This window comes from Pristis pectinata, chromosome 17 (genome assembly GCF_009764475.1).
Source record: "Pristis pectinata isolate sPriPec2 chromosome 17, sPriPec2.1.pri, whole genome shotgun sequence".
In the NCBI taxonomy this organism is placed as follows: Eukaryota; Metazoa; Chordata; class Chondrichthyes; order Rhinopristiformes; family Pristidae; genus Pristis; species Pristis pectinata.
In genome coordinates, this window is record NC_067421.1 from 26,835,129 (window position 1) to 26,856,004 (window position 20,876).

Sequence of the window (20,876 nt, forward strand, 5' to 3'; positions counted from 1 at the left end):
CATTAATCTTTTTCTTTCCACATATGCTGACTGACCTGCTGAGTATGTTCAGCTGTTAATAAAAAAAACTGCAGATGCTGGAAATCTGAGATAAAAGCAGGAAATGCTCAGCAGGTCAGACCACTTTGCTTCTCTTTCTATAGATGCTGCCCGACCTGCTGAGGATTTCCATTTTCTGTTTCCAGCGGTTTCACACTGTGAAAGTGTGATTCACGCTGAGCCACACCCACATACCTTGCGGCTGAGTGAACCTGTGGGTTTCTGTTCACTTGTTGAACATTGCCCGTCAGAGAAATCTGTAGAGAGGGTGGGGGAAGTACATAGGATATTTAACATAGAACAATACAGAACAAGAACAGGCCCTTCACCCCACCAAGTCTGTGCCAATCTGACTAATCCCATCTGCTTGCATATGGTCTATATCCCTCCATTTCACACCTGTTCACGTGTCTGTCCAAATGCCTCTTAAACATTGCTCACATATCTGCTTCTACCACCTCCTATGGAAGTGTGTTCCAGGCAGCCACCACTCTGTGTATAAACAAAATCCTGTGGAAAAGACTCTGACTTTCTACCCTATCTATGCTTCTTTTAACTTTACATACTTCTATCACATTGCCTTTCAGCCTCCAGTGCTCCAGCGAAAACAATCCAAGGTTGCCCAACTTCTCCTTCTAGCTAATACACTTCAATCCCGGTGACATCCTGGGGAACCTCTTCCTCATTTTCCACAAAGCCTCCACATCCTTCCTGTAGTGTGACAACTAGATCTGCACACAATACCCCAAATATGGCCCAACCAAAGTTTTATACAGCTGCAATATGACTTGCCAACTTCTATACTAAATGCCCAACCAATGAAGACAAGTATGTTGTATACCTTCTTTACCACCTTATCTACTCGTGTTGCCACTTTGAGGGAGCTATGGACTTGAATCCCAAAATTCCTCTGTACATCAATGCTCCCTAGGGCCCTGCCATTTACTGTATACTTTCCTCTTGCATTTCGCCTTACAAAATACATCACCTCATTCTTGTACAGATTAAACTCATCTGCCATTTCTGTCTAAATTTCCAATTGATCTATATCACTGACAACCTTCCTCACTATCCATAACTCCACCAATTTTCACATCATCTGCAGCGTTGCTCATCAGGCCACCTACATTTTCTTCCAAATCATTTACACAACAGAAGTCCCAGCACTGCTCCTTGCAGAACACCACTGGTCACACACTTCTAGTCAGAAGAGCACCCCTCCACCACTCCCCTCTGTTGTCTATGACCAAGCAAATTTTGTACACAACTTATTAGCTCAGCATGGATCCTATGTGACTTGATATTCTGGACCAACCTACCGTGATGTACCTCGTCAAATGCTTTAATAAAGTCCATGTAGACAACGTCCACTGCCCTACCCTCATCAATCATCTTTGTCACTTCCTCAAAAAACCCAATCAAATTTGTTTAGCCGTCTCCCAATTTAGCACTTTCACCTGAGGATCAGTCTTATTCTTATCCATAAATATCTTAAAATTTACAGAATTATGATCACTGTTCCTGAAATGCTCCCCCAATGAAACTTCAGTCACATGGCCACACTCATTCCCCAGTGCAAAGTACAGCCCCTTCCCTGATTGAACTACCTAGATATTGGTTCAAGAAACTCTTCTGCCTCATTAAAGCCTCTGGCACTAAGGGAGTCCCAATAATAGGGAAGTTAAAAATCAGCCCCTACAACCTGGAAACACAAGAGACTGCAGATTCTGGAATCTGGAGCAAAAAGAAAATTTCTGGAGGAACTTAGAGCATCTGTGGAGGCAAAGGGATAGTCAACGTTTCAGGTTGAGACCCTGCATCAGGACTTGCGCAGGTCTTGATGCAGAGTACTGACCCAAAACATCGACTATTCTATTGCCTCCACAGAGACTGCTTGACCTGCTGAGTTCCTCCAGCAGCATGTTACTCACTACAACAATCTTGTTGTTTTTACATCTTTCATCCTTTTCAATATCTGACAATGTGATAGGCTGGTCCAGAAGATTAAGCCACATGGGATCCACGCTGAGTTGTTAAGCTGCATACAAAATTTGCTTGGTTATAGACATGACATGCCTAAATATCTGTTCCTATCTCTTCCACTGGCTATTGGGAGGCCTACTGTATAATCTCATCATAATGATTACACCTTTGTTATTCCTGAGCTCTACCCATACAGTCTCCCTGGATGAACCCTCCAAGGTCCCCTAAGTGTTGCTGCGACATTCTCCCTAATCAGTAATGCAACTCCCCCACCTCTTTTACATCCCTCTCTATCATGTCAGAAACATCTAAACCCTGTAAGACCATGCAAATAGGTTTCAGTCCAAATGATCAACAAATTAAAATGAATACCGGAAGGACCAACTTAACTAGCTGCTGTGGTTTGGGTGTAAGGTGCAGCAATATTTTACATTGTGGGGTAAAAGACTACACACAGAATTATATGACATGTGTCCTGTTGCTTGAACAACAGGCAGGAAACCAATGATGCAATTTACAAATTTTGTTGTTATATCTCCAGGGGGCTGAGATTAAAAGGTGTTCAAAACTAGACAGAATAGGTTAGGGGAAGGAGGAAAAGGTTCAGAGGGGATCTGAGGAAGATATTTTGCCCCCATGCGGAGGATGGTTAGAATCTGGAGCACAGTACCTAAGGAAGTGGTGGAAGAAGTGTACCCTCAACAACATTGAAGACGTCACAGCGATACAGAGTGTAGAAGAGATTCCCCAGGAAGTTGGATTGCTGTAGTTATAAAGAGAGATTAGATAGGCTGGGTTTTTTCTCACTAGAACACAAGAGGCCGAGTGGTTATTTTATAGGGGTTTATAATATTTTGAGGAGTATAGGTAGGATAGATATTCAGAATCCTTTTCCCAGGGCAGGGGAGTCTAGAAATAGAGGGCACAGGTTTAAGGTGAGGGGGGAGAAATTTAAAGGAGATCTGAGCGGTAGGTTTTTCACAGAGATGTTGGTGGTTATCTGAAATGAGCTGCCAGAGGAAGTGGTGGAGGCAGATACAAATGTTTAAAGAGTGTTTCGATGGATAATTGGATGGGAAAGGCACGGAGGGATACAGGCCGAATGCAGGCAAATGGGATTAGCGTAAATAGGCATCACAGTCAGCATGGGTGAGGTGGGCTGGAAGGGCCCGTTTCTGTGTTGTATGTTTCTAAGTATCTGTAGAAGCACTTGAATTGCCATGGCATCAGAGGCTACAGACCAAATGAGATAGGTTTTTGATGGTCAGCCATGGACATGGTGGGTTAAAGGACCTCTTTCTGTGCTCTCTGACCCTATGAGATAATTATAATTCCTCAGATGTTAGTGGAGACTCCATTATTCACCACTTTACCATCTTCTTCAGTTGGATGATTTAGATTGGCAGGTAATCCTCAAATATTGGTCTTATCAATGTAGAGCATTAAGAAAAACAAAATGCAAAAAAAAATGTATTGGATTTAATCTTCTTTAAAATGAGATAGCATGAGGCTAATGTTCAAATGCTGTGCAAAGCAGGAATGCTATGCCCTTGAAAACCCTCATGTGCAACTAGCACAGAAATTCATTGGTGGCTGCCCAGCCTTGGCATTCTAGTCAAATTTCCATGAAGAACAGTCCCACTGTGTCACTCTTCAGCGATCTGTACACATTGAGTATTTCTTAGCTTTCCAAGCAGAAGTGGTTGACTCAGTTTATGCTCCCACCATCACAGATTAGAATTACTAAAATTCAATGTCACCAGCTAGGAATCCATATTTATTGCTTTTAAGGGAAATTTTAGGCTAATGAAAGTAATGAATGTCATTGCTGGAGAATGGAGTAGTTTCTTCACTGATTCAACATTGGCCTTGCATTCTTTTACAACAACTTTAATCACGTGATCTAAAGTGATTTCCCTACTCAATTCTCAGTGGCTGCATATAATGGCAATGCTATTCTAAGAAGAGTATCGAAGATTGATTAGTTCTGCCATCAGTCAAGCCTGGCGATGTTTTCCCTGTAAGTGATTAAGATTGAATTGAAGTATATTTATAAGTGTATACCTATCCCCCACTCCTTGTGTCTTTTTTTGTGGTAAAATGACCCTGCTTAGATCGGGAGAAGTTGTAGTTTAAGTCCATTCTTTAAATTGACTATATTTTGAGTAAACTGATATTGCTACAGTACATGGGAGCATTTACTGTGAACTCAGACATATAATCCTTAAATGACAGAGATTTGTGAATAGAGGTACTGATTTTCATTTTGCACATCGTTTACCCGAGGCTAATTGTCAGTGCCCTGTCAATAGTAAAATGCAGGTTAATACAGAATATTATAAAAGGATACAAATTTCATGTAAAAAAAATCATGTAAAATTAGGATTTTCTTTGCATTTCCCCCCTGCACTACCTTACCCACTCAATCACACCCTCCCCTAGCACTCCATATGATTAATAGACCTACAGCAAAAGCAATAAATGCTCCAATTAGCTAATTACAGAAAAGGACACATAAATATCTGGTTAAGAAATAGATTAGGCATAATGAAATATAGCAAGGCAAAAATCAACTTGTGTGGGACGTCATAATATGTGGAATTACAGTAGGCCTTATCGCATCAACTACATAAGACTGCTTCATGCAGTATAGATTTTGAAGCTCTAACTTTTCTTTTGTACACAGAATGTGTGCGTTGTTGGCAAGGTCACTGTTTACCCCACTGCTTTCTTTCAAAATAACATCACAAGATGTCTGCCCAAGAGAGCATCTTGGTTTAATATCTCATCCAACGATCCAGTACTTCATTCTTACAACACTGCAGTGATAGGGTAGATTTTTATACTCAAGTCTCTGGGGTGGGATTTGAACTGACAACCTACTGACTTATAGGTCAGAACTGTAGCAACTGAACCACAGCTGACACATAGCAAATGCAGAGCATATTCAGATATAGCACTGCACTATTTTAAGTAGCAGTGTTTCAGGCACTAGTTTTACATTCACTATCTCAAATAACTGGTATGGTGAAAATGCACCATTTTTAAGGTCTAATTTCTTCTCATATTCTGATCAGTCCCATTTCCCCAATTAGTTCACTGTAAGCTATTCCATCTCACATATCCATCAACTTCCCCAGATTTTCCTGCCACCCACCTACATTGAGGGGTAGTCCACAGTAGCCAATTAACTTACCGCCACACCTTTATGATGTGGGAGGGAACCAGAATACCCAGCAGAAACCCACTCGGTCGTAGACAGAACGTGCAAACTCCACAAAGACACCTCCTGTGGTCTGCACCATGACGCAACAATAACAGCTGCGTCATGGTGCAGCCCACAGCTGCACCGCCGGGCCACTCTGAGAAACATCGACTTGCAACTAAAGGAAGTAATTTTTCTCCTCATCTTTAAAGTATTCCGCCCCTTGCTGTCCTTGGATGCTGGTTTTTGTTTGGATTATGCTTCAGCTTTTTCCACTGTTGGGTGAAGAGAGACTGGGGGTTCTCACTGGAAGAATCAAGGAGATCAGAGAAGGAAAGGCTTTGAATGGAAGCCAGGGTTTTATAGGCCACTTCATCAGTGTGTCAACATCATTAAAAAGGGAATTGACCTTACAGTTAAAAAAGAAGAATATCAAAGAACTTGCAGGAACAGGCTGCGGGTGTTAACCCCAGGGCTGACCCAGACACCAGAGGCCAAATGACCCCCTCCTGTACTGTAATGCATTTTCTCAGACTCAATCCACAAAAGGTGGTTTAACAATGTTAGCATGAGCTATGGTGAGAAGGAAGTGCCTTGTGAGAATTTCCCCAAACACCGAGTCTGTTGTTGTTGGTTCAGGTCAGTTTGGTTTTGACATGCAAGGTCTGAGTAAAGATTAGTTTTGACTGTGGCTCCCACTTCAGAGTTGCCAACAGTAGTGTATTGTGGATTCTTCTTGAATTCTATTGTCTATCAACTTACTATACTGCAAACTCCCAAGTAACTACAACTTTAATACTGACTTTTGATCTCCAAATGAACTACAACAAGTAGGTAGAAACAATGTAACAGGACATAAAGCACCTTCACCAAAAATCTCAACACAAATCAGAAGGAGGTAGGGAGCACAATGGTGCTTGTTAAAAGTAGAATTGGTACAACCACACCTTGTGGAGTATAGAAGCATCCTAGCTAAAGACAGTTTAGTTACAGGATTCTTACTCTTCATAGTGAAAGCTGTAATACTCTAGTATTCTCCTACCAGTCTACCAGTGAGCAACTGAACCACCCGAGGTGCCAGTTATTGGTATAATTATGGTAAGTTACTAGTGGAGCTAACATTGCTCTCTCCTCTGGCTTACATATCAAGAACCACTCATCCACTTTTTGTTCCTCTTCCTCGCTGTTCCATGTTTCTCTTCTTCAGCAGTTCCTGGTTTTATGAACTTCTTGCACAAGAACTAATGGTGCAAAACTGAGTAGAAGTACTCACCAAGAGGCCAAGGTCAATGTAACATGAATGTAGATCGACAGCATCGTTTAGTCAGTACCAGATAGTCAATATCCATCTCTCAATACAAATCAGAAGGAGGTGAGGAGCAAAGTGGTGCATGTTAAAAGTAGAATTGATACTACCACACCCTGTGGAGTGTAGAAGGATCATAGTTGCAGTTAGAGGATATTGTCTGGTTACAGGATTATTACTCTTTTACAGGGTGGGCAAGCTCAGCCACGTGTCCAGCTTACAAGTTTACAGCTAAGGCTTTTCCTTATTGAGGGCTCTGCATCAAATATTGCGATCCTTTATTCAAAGAAAATACACTAGCATTATTTAGTGAGTTTGTAGCCACCACCACCTTTTAAGCAGAATTCCAAATGGGATCCCGAGTAATATTTTGATCTCATTAAAAGCTTTTTAATAAAGCAAGAGCAGGTCTTTATTTGGAATGATGGCTAAGCAGCTTTATTAAAAATGAAGGTAATTTTCATGAAATTACTCAATCAAAATGTCTTCAAAATGAAGCCACTGTTCCAGGAATAGCAATGTGCTGGCTCAAAGTGGTTCACTTCAATTGATCTACAATGAATGTTCCAAGAGTAGAATGTAAATGATACAGTGTAAGCTCCATCAGATTTATCCATCTCTGCTTTGTAGGGTGATGGAAGTAAGGAAATTGAGAAATGTACAACAGTATTAGGTAGGAAACCTTATTCCCTGAACTCCCCAATAAATTATTGTCATGCCAGATCAAAAATATTTCCAAAAGTCATTGCAGAGTTAAAGAAAAAGATTTTGTGATTTGATTGCACTCAATGTTGACTCAGTAACTGAGTTTACTGATATTGTACGACACAATAGGATTGGCCATAAATTTCCAATAGGCAATTATTTGCTTTATTGCCCAGGTAACCACCACTTAGTGGAATAAATTTATTTCACCATAACATTTGGACTTGCGTTCATTATCTCATTAAACAAAGGCTTTAAATGGATCTGTTGAACTTCCAGTGAAGCTGTCGACAGAGTAACTGGCAGTGGCAGACACAATGTCCAATGTTGATTTTTTTCACGTTTCTAATGCAGTTGATCACCTCTACAGCACACACACTCCAACACTGTTCGAAAACTTTGGGAATCTAGTTGTGGAGAACTTGAAATTAGGACACCGGAGGAAATAGAAAATGAGAGCAAGCAAAAGAGCCCTGTACACAAAAGCACACAATTGCTTCCTTCTGTGATGGTGAGTCTGTGATTCTGGTCAATGTGTGGAATATGGAAAGCACATTTTTGGAGTGGAGAACCATGTCTGGAGATACAAGAGTTTCCAAACAGTGTCGTCCACTTGGAGACCCAATGGGAACTCAACAGAACAGCAGGTATTGTAAAGATAAGTACAAATAGAAGAGCGGAAATAGTGCAAGGACTGAATTCTTCCACAACTTACAAATAGGTCAGTGGGTTGATTCCACAATAACATTCCTAGATGGGTGATCCTTCTGACAGCACATCTTGATTAAAAGCTGATTTTAGTAATGGAATAATTAGTGTGCATTCTTATACCATTCTGACGTATACGCTCCTTGAACTGTTGATATCATATACAAGTCCTCCCTAGGCACTCCAGTTTTTGACCCTCCCAACTCTCCAAACTCTCTTCATCCACTTGTGCATGTCCCTCTTTTCACTCCATCATAGTGTCGATGGTTTTAGGTCCCATTGTGGAATTTCTCCTTTAAACAGCTCAGCCCTTCCAGGCATCTCTCCCCTTTCAGAATCTTGTTCAAGCTGACCCGTTTGACTAAGATTCTTGTTACCCGAAATAGTCCATCCTTCTTTGGCTTTGCATGTATTTTCTTTCTTGCCTCTATACAAGTAGATACACGGTAGTGTAGTGGTTAGCATAACGCTTTACAGCGCCAGCGACCCGGGTTCAATTCCAGCCACTGTCTGTAAGGAGTTTGTACGTTCTCCCCATGTGTCTGCATGGGTGTCCTCCGGGTGCTCTGGTTTCCTCCCATATTCCAAAGACGTATGGGTTTGGAAGTTGTAGGCATGATATGTTGGCGCCAGAAGAGCGGCGACACTTGCGGGCTGCCCCCAGAACACTCCACACAATAGATGCATTTCACTGTGTGTTTCGATGCACATGTGACTAATAAAGAAATCTTATATTATGTGATGTTTTGCGCTTCTCTTAATTTAAATGAGAAACGTCAAACCCACGAACAGATTACTGTACACAGGATAACCAAACCCGTGGGACATCCAATCCACTAAAAGCAGGCAAATGAAAGGACTGAGCTTCTCAGAGGTGTCACAATCTATTTAAATGAACAGTGGTTAAATTTTTCTGAAGAAGGCAAAGCCAAAAGAGGAAGCACTGGATATAGCTGCACAACAGAAGATTGTGTGTAAAAAGACAATGAAAATCCATATTAACAAACAAAGGTGTTTATAAAATGTCACAGAGCAGGGTATACAAATTGCCCAAAGCTTAAGTTACTCACACCACAGCTGATTTGTTCAGATGCACATGTAGTTAAGGAAATGAATCTCTGCAGATGCCAGTTATGCAAAGAAATGATGGCATAAATCATATTAAAGATACATAATAAAACTTGGCTGTGTTGTTAGATGCCGACTGAATTTGCAAGTCAATGCAGCAGCCAATGGATAAGTATCAAAGGATCTCTTCATAGATGATAAAGATCCTCTGTCCAATAAAAGATTGCACTCAGCATAATTCCTCCTAAGGATGAGCACAAGGTAGCAAAGGTTGATCAATAAGAACAAGGTAGCAGAGAAAATGGCTAATGAGAGAAGAGCTGATACAAATCAAGACCTATACAGCAAGATACTTCTGACCTGGTACACAGATTTGCCTGCTTTCAGCCAAGTGGATGGATTACATGCTCCCTTGCTGATGAAGTTAGGGCACAGATAGTTTAGGCAATGCCCAGATATCGACTACAGTCTTCCACAAATGATACTGAGCAAAGTACTGCAAGCTGCCTTCGAGCACCCAACAGCACCAGCAGTATCCTGTCATACTGGTGATATCACCATTGACAGGGAAAAGACAGACACTGAGAAACACCACATTGCCAGCAGCATCAGAAAGTGACAGCACAAACGTCCTGTGCTCCCCCAGCCACACTTAGAAGTTAATCCAGATGCACTCACTTCCTGAATCAAACTGTGTTCACATCATGACTTGGACAAGTCAGCAACTCGCTCGAGGCAGCTGATAGGCACAGAGTCATGTGTGTAGCAGAAGCACCCCTGGCATTTGCACCCAGAAATGTCCCAACACAGAGTGAAACCTTTGTGCACTGGCAATCCACCCTGACACATGTATTGCATGTCCCAGCACATGGGTGGAAAGCCTCGACATACTGACAGCACACCCTGACACATGGTAGGCTGACACACAGACAGCATGCTCCAACATACGGCAACCCTGATACACTGACAGGGTACCTTGACACATGGACAGCAGTCCTGAGCGCAGAAACATTGCTGGTGTTTCCAGAGGACTGGCCACAGGAACAGATTTATATTAAAATGAGTCCCAAGGAGCAAGATGTCCGATTGGGATTGTGCATGTCCCCAAACATTGCTTCAGTGAACCAGGCTCCGGAAGACCCAGGACTACCCCAATGACTGCCATTGCAGCTACCGCATGACGAACATTGACACAAGGAAAGCATGCTTCAACAGAGAGAGAGAGAAATCAGAATCAGATTTATTATCACTAACATATGTCGTGAAATTTGGTTTTTTTTGCGGCAGCAGTACAGTGCACGACATAAAAATTACTATAAGTTAAAAAAATAAATAAATGGTGCAAAAAAAAAGGAAAAATGAGGTAGTGTTCATGAGGAAAGCACTCCTTATTAAAAACCTAAAGCAGTAAATAAACCATGTCCAGTACTCACAAACCAGAGATTGCAAGTTCACAACCCACTGTGGCAAACTGTGAAAATGCAATGCAAGGACATTTGTAACAAGAAAATCTATCAGTGTTGAATAACTCAATTTTTCTATTCATTCCCTGCATTTGGACATCCCTTCTCCTCAGTGGCTTGAGCTGGAGCAGTTCACTAATGTCTCACAGGAAATGGAACCAACCTGTAATGTGTCTGATATACATCTAACTCCTGTTTCACAGTGTTGAGACCATACCTTGAGGACTACGTACAACACAGGACTCCTTAATTAAGGAAGGATAAACTTGCCTTAGAAACAGTGTAAAGAATGTTGACTAGACTAATTCCTGGAGTGAAAGTCTTGCATTATGAGCAGGAATTGTGTAGAATGGAGCTTCATTCTCTGGAACTTAAAAGAATGAGAATTGATAGGACAGATGCGACAAGGAACTCAGAACTGTGAGGCATAACCTTAAGATAATAAGGCAAAGATGAAGAGCTTTTTTTTCTTTCAAGGGTTGTGAAATTTTGGACTTCCCGTCTCCTCGTGGATATTGAGTCATTAAATACAAATAAGGTTGGGATAGATAGACTTTTTTTTTACCTTATGAGACGCGAGGATCAGTGGGAGTTGGGACCAAAGATCAGATCAACCATGCTCTAAATGAATGGTGGATCAGGTTCGAGGGATTACATTATCTGCTGTTGCACCCATGTCTTATGTTCTTGTCATTGAGTCCTACTGCTTATGCCAGTTTTGCCTATATTCCACAAACTCTAAACCTTTCCACTGACTTATTTCCTAACAAAAAGCAGGAACCTTTCCAATTCTCAGAAACCCCATGTGATACTTAATTAAGCAATTATGTATATGCTCTGGTTTTCTTTCTAATTATTACAACAGGGCAAGCCTGAAGCAATTTCCTGAACCATCATTCATATTCTCTTTGAATTTAATTGTGATTGTCCTGATATTTTTCAGCCCTAGGACTTCATAACTAAATTCATCAAAACCCACAAGTGTATCTTCTTCCCCTTTATCCTCCCTGGTATCTGCTTCTGACTTAGTGCCTTTTCTGAACTGCTGCATTTCATCATCAATTGAATGGCCTTGTCAGCAAGCCTATGGCATTGATGTAGATTTAAGCCTCATATCCATTGCCTTGGTTAAAAAAGTTAATAAGATGTTCCATCTATTTATCAATGTGAAAATAGGAGAGATTTGGTTTGGTTTAACATTTAAGTCAGCAACTCTCTCATTTGATCATATTTGGACAGCACATAGAGTGCAAATAACACAAGACAACCAAATGTCTTGTAGTGCAAGTTCGGCAAAAATGGCCATTATTTTTTCATCTATTCATTCAAGAGAGTCCCACTACCTAACTATACTCCCTCTGCTCAGTTTACACTTTTTATTGTCTTTGGAATTTGAACTGAAGTGTTTCATGACATCTGCTGTTTCAGAGATCTTTGAAATTTCAGCAAAGTATATGCATTAACCATAGTACTTTGACAACATCCAAGAAAATAAATAATGGAAAATTGTTAACAGTTTGCTAAACATTGCATTGCCTCATCTAATTTCATGCCATTTAGGATTATGCAGTTTTTCAGATTTATGCGGGTCTTATTTAATTCTGCTTTGCACACGGCGGCATTTCTAAATCTTTCAGGAATTAACAGCTCCATCACTCTTTTTATTTAATCACGCGCTGGGATAAGAAGGGCCTAGTGTCAAGTACGTAGATTTATTCCCTGCACAGTTCTTGTATGAAAGAGCTTCAGCTATTAACTGAAATTATATTCATTTTTAAGATCCCAGTGATGCCAAGCGATAACCTTTATTCTGACTCCCTAGTTCCTCTGAAGTGTTGCTGGTCAGGGGCTAACCTCTCAGTAACATGTCTATATTCCTCAAGATAATTCACTGGGTGTGTAGCATTTAGGAATGTCCTGTAAATGTAAAAGGTGATGTGCAATTGGAAAATATTTCTTCCTCTTTTTCAGTGTGTTTTTTTTGTTTTATAGCTGTTTGGTTTGCTTGGCTAATTCAAAGAGTATTAAAGGTCAGCCATGCTTCATAGGACTGGAGTACAAGAGAGACTGGGTAGACGTGGCAAACAAACATTTCAACTAGGAAGCCAGAGGCATTTTTTTGAAGCAATCGCAAAAATCAGCAAATAAACTGGATTTAATTTGATAATTTCCTGTGGTAATATTTGAATCACTCACCTAGAAACTTGCCTGTGGATATTAGAGCTAAACATACAATTTAGTAGTCCCTGTGCATGTACTTCAGTTCTGAAGATTGGTTCCATGTCAATAGAGCTTTGCAAGTGGAGCACAGAGTCTACTATATTGAGGATATAGTACTGCCAAAACAAGGATGAATTTCTCCCTCACTAGCTCTGAGCTAATTGGACAACAGCATAAATACAACCAGTGACATGAATCAGATTGAGTGATTCTGTCACTGCAGTCATCGTTTCATTAGGTTAAGAGTGAAGAGGAGGGATGGCAAGGTTGAGTACTGGATGTGCCATCTCCTGTTAGACCTAATATCTCAGCATCACCCAGTGAACTGAGTTTTTTAATATAGAAAAACAGACGAGCAGATTGGAAAATGTTCAAATTACTTAAAATTATTTTATTATAAAATATACAGAACCAACTACTAATTATAATAGAGTGCAATAGTCAGGCTCTTGGTAAATCAAAAAATATATAACTTGAAAGTTTTTAATGCTTGCCTATTAGTTATCGTGCACCCAAAAAATCCAGCTTAATTAGCTTCTCCGATTAGTGCAATTAGATGAAACTCCTGAAGCCCTGAGGACATGTCCAGTTTTGTGGGTATGGATGGATTCCGTTAACAGGTATTTAAACTAGGGCAGCAATGGTGGGACAGGGGCATAGCCAATAGTCTCACCGCCCCAGGGGCTTGGGTTCGATCCTGACTTCAGGTGTTGTGTATGTGAAGGTTTCCTGTGGGTGCTCTGCTTTCTTTCCAAATCCCAAAGACATGCTAGTAGATTAATTGTTACTGTAAATTACCCCGTGATGTAGGTTAATGGCAAAAAAGAATCAAAGGTGAGTTGATGGACATGTGTGAGAGAATAAATTGCAGGGGTACAAGGAAACAGAAGGAGGAGAAAATGAAACTAATGGCCATCGTGGACCTGATAGGCCAAATGGCCTCCTGTGTTGTGATAAATACAGGAAGAAACCTGGTTTGTGTGTGATGTAATTTTCATTACCTTATGTCAATTTTTGAGAATTTGCACCTCAAGGAACTATAAGTATCTGAACAGAAACATCTCCCCTTGGATTATTTGGTTTTATTCATTCACAGGATTTGGACATTCCTAAATGCCAACTATACAGAGGTACACACTGCCATTGCAATGGGCATTTATGAGTTAAGCACACTGGTGGATCTGGAAGTCACACATGGGCCAGATTGTGGAAGGATGGCAGGTTTCCTTCCTGAAGGACATTTGTGAATCAAATGGGTTTTCTTGACAATCCGGTGGTTCCATAATCACCAATGCTAATTCTGATTTTTTTAAAAATCCTGTTTAATTTCATTTCTTGAATTTAATTCCTCCAGCCCTGTGGTTAAGATACCAACTCATGTCTTCAGATCAATAGTCCATGCCTCTGGGTAACTTAATCAGTTTGCCATCATTCATTCCACTGTCTTCAGCAATGCTGATACTGGGGTTGGTTCCACACGATGGTTAACAAAGTCAAACATCAAGCCCAAGTTCAGAATGGAGTCCATTGCAATGCCCATGATTATAAATGTGCCTCTAAATACCTTAGTGTAGCGGTTGCTACCGCGAAATAAAACAAGACGCTAGTCGAAGGATTGTCAAACAAGAACTGGTTTTTTTTCCCGCCTTGCGCAGGCCTTTTAAGGGAGACCGTTCCCGTCCAATGCAACTGGCAATGACGTAAGTACTACGTCATCAAGTCTTTCCCGCGCGCGGGTTCTCCCCGTCGCTCGGGAAAGACGAGGCCCGCCGCCATCTTGGGCCTTGTCGCTCCGACACCGCGCGACCCGACTGCCGAGCCGGTTCGCCTGACCGGACGGTGAGTCGCTACACAACCCCCCCCAGAACTGGCGATACAGTCCCCAAGGTCCGTGGGCTGTGCCAGCCGCCGCTTAGGGGGCCGACCTCTGCATCGCGGCGTTGAAACCTCGACCGGTTGTTGCAGATCTAAATGGGCCGGTTTGAGGCGGTCCGTCGTGAAAACCTGTTCCCTGCCTCCAACGTCCAAAATAAAGGTGGATCCATTATTCCTCATGACTTGGAACGGTCCCTCATATGGTCGTTGCAATGGCACCCGAGGTGTGTCCCGCGAACGAAAACAAACTTACAGTCTCGTAGTTCTTTGGGCTGGCAGGATGGGGCTTGACCGTGCCGTGAGGTGGGGAATCAGGGCCAAGTTGCCAAGCTTCTCGCACAGTCTTTGTAGGACTGCTGGGGGTTGTTCCCCTTGGTCTCAAAGGGCAGGTATGAAATCCCCTGGGACAACTAGGGGTGCCCCGTACACAAACTCAGCTGACGAAGCGTGGAGGTCTTCTTTGGGGGCAGTGCGTATGCCGAGCAGGACCCAATTCAGCTCGTCAACCCAGTTAGGACCCTTCAGGCGGGCCCTCAAGGCTGATTTCAGATGGCGGTGAAAACGTTCCACCAACCCGTTTGATTGAGGATGGTAGGCCGTGGTGGTGTGCAGCTGCGTCCCTAGCAGGTTCGCTAATGCAGCCCAGAAACTGGAAGTGAATTGGGTGCCTCTGTCTGAAGCGATGTGGGCCGGAACACCAAAACGTGAGACCCAAGTTGTGAGCAGCGCCTGGGCGCAGGAATCAGTCGTGATGTCAGTCAGGGGGGTTGCCTCTGGCCACCTCGTGAACCGGTCCATGATGGTAAGGAGATACCGGGCTCCTCTTGAAACCGGCAGAGGGCCCACGAGGTCGACGTGTATGTGGTCGAACCTCCTACGGGTAGGCTCAGACTGCTGTGGCGGGATTTTGGTGTGTCGTTGGATTTTTGATGTCTGGCAGTGCGGACAAGTCCTGGCCCACTCACTGACCTGTTTGCGCAGGCCATGCCAGACAAACTTGCTGGCGACCAGTCGGACAGTTGATCTGATGGACGGGTGTGCCAACCCATGTACCGAGTCGAAAACGCGTCTCCGCCAGGCTGCAGGAACTATAGGGCGGGGCTGACCTGTCGCGACGTCGCAAAGTAGGGTCTGCTGACCTGGACCAACCAAGAAATCTCGGAGCTGCAGGCCCGAGACTGCGGTTCTGTAGCTGGGCAGCTCGTCGTCGGCTTGCTGTGCATCAGCTAGGGCCGCGTAGTCAACACCCAAGGATAGGTTGTGGATGGTCGGTCTGGAAAGTGCATCAGCAACGACATTATCCTTTCCGGAGACATGTTCGATGTCTGTTGTGAATTCGGAAATGTAGGATAAATGCCTCTGCTGATGAGCTGACCAGGGATCGGAGACTTTGGAGAAGGCAAAGGACAAAGGCTTATGATCGGTGAAAGCGGTGAAAGGTCTGCCTTCTAGAAAGTATCGGAAATGCCGGACCGCCAGATACAGCGCTAGAAGTTCCCGATCAAAAGTGCTGTATTTCAGTTCGGGTGGTCTAAGGTGCTTGCTAAAAAATGCCAAGGGTTGCCAGCGGCCTTCGATTAGCTGTTCCAGTACCCCACCCACCGCGGTGTTGGACGCGTCCACCGTGAGGGCGGTTGGGGCGTCTGTCCTAGGGTGTACAAGCATCGTGGCGTCTGCCAGGGCGTCTTTGGCCTTAACGAAGGCAGCCGCAGCCTTGTCAGTCCAGGTGATGTCCTTGCCCTTACCAGCCATCAGCGAGAACAGAGGGCGCATGATATGGGCTGCCACAGGGATGAACCGATGGTAAAAGTTGACCATCCCAAGGAATTCCTGTAGGCCTTTGACCATGTTGGGGCGGGCAAAATGGCGGATAGCGTCTACCTTGGCGGGTAGGGGTGTTGCCCCGTCGCTGGTGATTTTGTGGCCAAGGAAATCGATAGAGTCAAGTCCGAATTGGCACTTGGACGGGTTAATCGTGAGGTCGAAATCGCGGAGACGGGAATACAGCTGGCGGAGGTGGGAAAGGTGTTCTTGGCGGTTACGGCTGGCAATCAGTATGTCGTCTAAGTAAATGAACACAAAGTCCAGGTCTCGGCCTACCGCGTCCATCAGCCGCTGGAAGGTCTGCGCAGCATTCTTAAGGCCGAACGGCATTCGAAGGAATTCGAACAGGCCGAATGGGGTGATCATCGCAGTTTTGGGGACGTCATCCGGATGGACCGGGATTTGGTGGTATCCCCAAACGAGGTCCACTTTGGAAAAGATGCGGGCCCCATGTAAGTTCGCTGCGAAGTCCTGGATGTGAGGGATGGGATAGCGGTCCGGGGTGGTGGCGTCATTCAGCCTGCGGTAGTCGCCGCAGGGCCTCCACCCTCCGGTGGCTTTGGGGACCATGTGCAGGGGGGAGGCCCAGGGGCTGTCTGACCTGCGAACAATCCCCAGCTCCTCCATGCGACGGAACTCTTCCTTTGCCAGGCAGAGCTTGTCTGGAGGTAATTGTCGTGCTCGGGCATGAAGGGGTGGCCCTGTAGTAATGATGTGGTGTCGTACCCCGTGTTTGGGCCTAAAATTTGTAAACAAAGGTGCCAAAATCGATGGGAATTCAGCTAGGAGCTTGGTGAACTCGTCGCCAGAAAGGGAAATGGAGTCCAGGCGCGGGGCTGGTAGGCTGATTTCTCCCAGGGGATAGGTCTGGAAAGTGCTAGAGTGGACTAACCGCTTCCCTTGCAGGTCGACTAACAGGTTGTGGGCCCGAAGGAAATCGGCTCCTAGGAGTGGTTGGGCGACAGTGGCAAGGGTAAAAGTCCAGGTAAAACGGCTGCCGCCGAATTGTAATTGAAGTGTACAGGTGCCGAAAGACCGTATTGTTGTACCGTTGGCGGCATTGAGTACCGGACCTGGTGGCCTGTTACGGGTGTCGCGGCCGGTCGGGGGCAAAATACTGACCTCTGCTCCAGTATCAACGAGGAAACGCCGTCCAGGTTTCTTGTCCTGAACGAATAGGAGGCTTTGTCGGCGGCCAGCCGCTGTAGCCATCAGCGGCGGCTGGCCCTGGCGTTTCCCTGAAACCTGCAGGGTGGGCGGCATCGACGGGCCTCTGCACCCCACCTCTGATGGTAGAAACACAGCTGGTCACCCGTGTCATCGTCTGTGTTCCTGGGGTGTGGCTGCTCGGTTGTTGGGACTGGGCGAGGCGGGCACTGGGCTCGCAGCCTGGTGATTTGGCCGACGGACAAACCGCTCTCGCGTTTGGCCTTCCACAGGACATCTGCCCGGGCGGCTACCTCACGGGGGTTGCTGAAGTCGGCGTCAGCTAACAACAGGTGGATGTCATCGGGGAGTTGTTTGAGGAAGGCCTGTTCGAACGTCAAGCATGGCTTGTATCCCTCGGCCAATGCCAGCATCTCATTCATGAGTGCGGATGGGGATCTGTCCCCCAGGCCGTCCAGATGAAGCAGGCGGGCGGCGCGCTCACGACGGGAGAGGCCGAAGGTCCGAATCAAAAGGTCTTTGAAAGCCGGGTACTTATCTTCCTCCGGAGGCGACTGGATGAAGTCCCCGACCTGGGCGGCTGTGTCTTGGTCCAGAGAGCTAACCACATGGTAGTACTTCGTGGAGTCGGAGGTGATCTGCCAAAGGTGGAATTGTGCTTCGGCCTGGTCAAACCAGACGCTGGGCCGAAGTGTCCAAAAGGCGGGCAGCTTGAGGGCCACTGCGTTGGCTGCTGCGTTGTCGTCCATTGCGCGGGTCCAAAATCCGTTTGGACCGTCGGGGTCACCAATGTAGCGGTTGCTACCGCAAAATAAAACGACGCTAGTCGAAGGATTGTCAAACAAGAACTGTTTTTTTTTCCCCGCCTTGCGCAGGCCTTTTAAGGGAGACTGTTCCCGTCCAATGCAACCGGCAATGACGTAAGTACTACGTCATCAAATCTTTCCCGCACGCAGGTTCTCCCTGTCGCTTGGGAAAGACGAGGCCCGCCGCCATCTTGGGCCTCGTCGCTCCGACGCCGCGCGACCCAACTGCCGAGCCGGTTCGTCTGACCGGACGGTGAGTCACTACATTAGGATGTTTTATGATAGATGTTACTTAAATGATGGTTACTACTTCAGACTTGAGAACATCCAAAGTCAAGCCTTACAGAAAAACTAAAATACTTAAAAGGAATTGCAATTCAAAAAATAAAAGCCAAAATGCATTTAATGTGAAAATCAAAGTAGAAGAGGATGTTTAGCATTCAGGCAGATGGAAAGGGGATGATTTTACTTTTGCCTGTAGTGGGGAGGCTGTGTGATAAGAAAAGGAACCATAGACATTAGGTACTAGGGTGGTTTTCAAGCATCAAACCATTTAAAAATAAAAAGAGGTTAGATCAATCTTGCTTTATAGAAGCATAGATAATGAAAATCAATTGTTGCCATGGCAACAGAATATAAATTATATATTTTGTAAACTCCCACTGAATAAATCTAATTGCAAGTAGCGTTGAAGTTGGGCTGAAATGAGAAGATTTGCTCTTCATATATAATTCTGTGAATACATCAATGAGCCCTCAGTATCAGAACTGTAAATTGCATTTGTTATGGAAAAGTGACAAGTACAATTATCTTTTGCTTCTAATCTCTTGTTTAGATCATGCAGAGAGTTCTCACACCAACAATATTTTATAAATATGAGCACCATATAGTATCATTTCAATCCACAGCACGTTCTAGTTATTATTATAAATCAGATCCTGCCTTCCATTTTCCATAACAGGTTTATGCTCTCAGAGGCAGTCAATGAAAAGTAATAAAGAGATGCAATTTTATTTACAATAAACCAAATTCTTACAAGTTATGGCTGTTCACATTACTTTCATAATATTTTAACTTGCTCCCTAGTTGAAATTAACTAACAATATTTTATAGTTGAAAACAAAGTTGAGGTTAGAGTTCGGCAACCATGCTTTTACCAAATCATGTCTTTTTGAATCCTTGCCATTAACAAACCATCCTAACAGAGCTAAACACTTATCATAGAGTCCAACAAAAGGCCGTGAAGCAAGTGTCACAGTGATCTGAGGAAATCAGGGACAGAAGACAGTTAGACAGCTGCGATGTTGCACAGTCCATGACAAGGGAGTGTGTTTGTTGATCTCCTACAGTTTCTCTACAATCTTAATACTACTACTACTACCAGGTCAATGTAAACAGGTATCCATTGTATCAGATGTCCCAACATGAAATATCACACTTTCCATCTGGAGTACTCAGTCCAGTGCAGGCATACTTCTTCTGCAGACTGCAGCTCTACCGCTCCATAAACCAATAAGAATGTTTTGCTGGTCAGGAAGCTGTATTTTATAGGATTATGACCTCTAGTTGAGGTGAAACCCTTGTTTTTTTTATCAATAAGATTGCAGAATGTGAAATTCTCCAGTCATCCTGAACACATATTGAACTGCTGCTGTCTTTCTGGTAAAGGTACTCCCATGTGTTCCTGTGCAAGGGGTTCAAGGATTTAGACCTGGTGATGTTGAAGGACTGGTGATACATTTTCAAATCAGGATGGAGTACGACTTGGAGAGGAACCTGTGTGTGGTGACGTTTCCATGAGCCTGCTGCCCTCGTCCTTCATGGTGGTGGTGGGTTTGGGAGGAGCTGTTGGAGTAGCCTAGGTGAATAACTGCTCTTTGTAGATGGTACACACTGCAGCCACTCTGCACCACTGGTGAAGGGAATGCTTAAGGCAGTGGTGCCAAGTGGTTCGCTTTGCCTTGGATGATGTAGACTTCTTGAGAGTTGTTGGCATTCCAGTCCTTTGATAGATACAGATGCCAATGAGTACTGCCATAAAAGGAATATAATAACCAAAGTCCTTAATGAGCATTTCTCTGACATGGCTTTTAGAAGGAGAGAAAATAGCAAGAGCAAGAGAGAGAGAGAGAGCGAGAGAGAGAGCGAGAGAAGGGAGGCAGATAAAGTGGAATTTATCAGTGCAATTCTTGCAACTGAAGTAAATTTAGAATCATACTGCAATCCATCGAGGAATCCCTGGAACCCTGCCAACACAGTCAGCTGTTAACTCTGAAGTGTCACCGTGGTGCAGCAGTTAGTGCTGCTACCTTCCAACTCCAGGAGGAAGCCAGGTTGGATCCTGACATCGGGCATTGTCCATGTGGACTTTGCATGTTCTGCTTGTGAACATGTGGGTTTCCACTGGGTGCTTGTTTCCTCCCACATCCCAAAGACATGCTGGTAGGTGAAATAGTACCGTAAATTACCCCTTCGTATGGGAATGTGGCAAAAGAATTAAAGAGGAT

General features: G+C 44.1%; 1 protein-coding gene across 2 annotated transcripts in view; it reads right to left on the reverse strand.

Moving 5' to 3' along the window:
• dtx1 (deltex 1, E3 ubiquitin ligase) overlaps positions 1 to 20,876 on the reverse strand; it is a 229,936-nt gene that overhangs the window by 60,753 nt on the left and 148,307 nt on the right. The gene's annotated exons all lie outside the window — the stretch shown is intronic.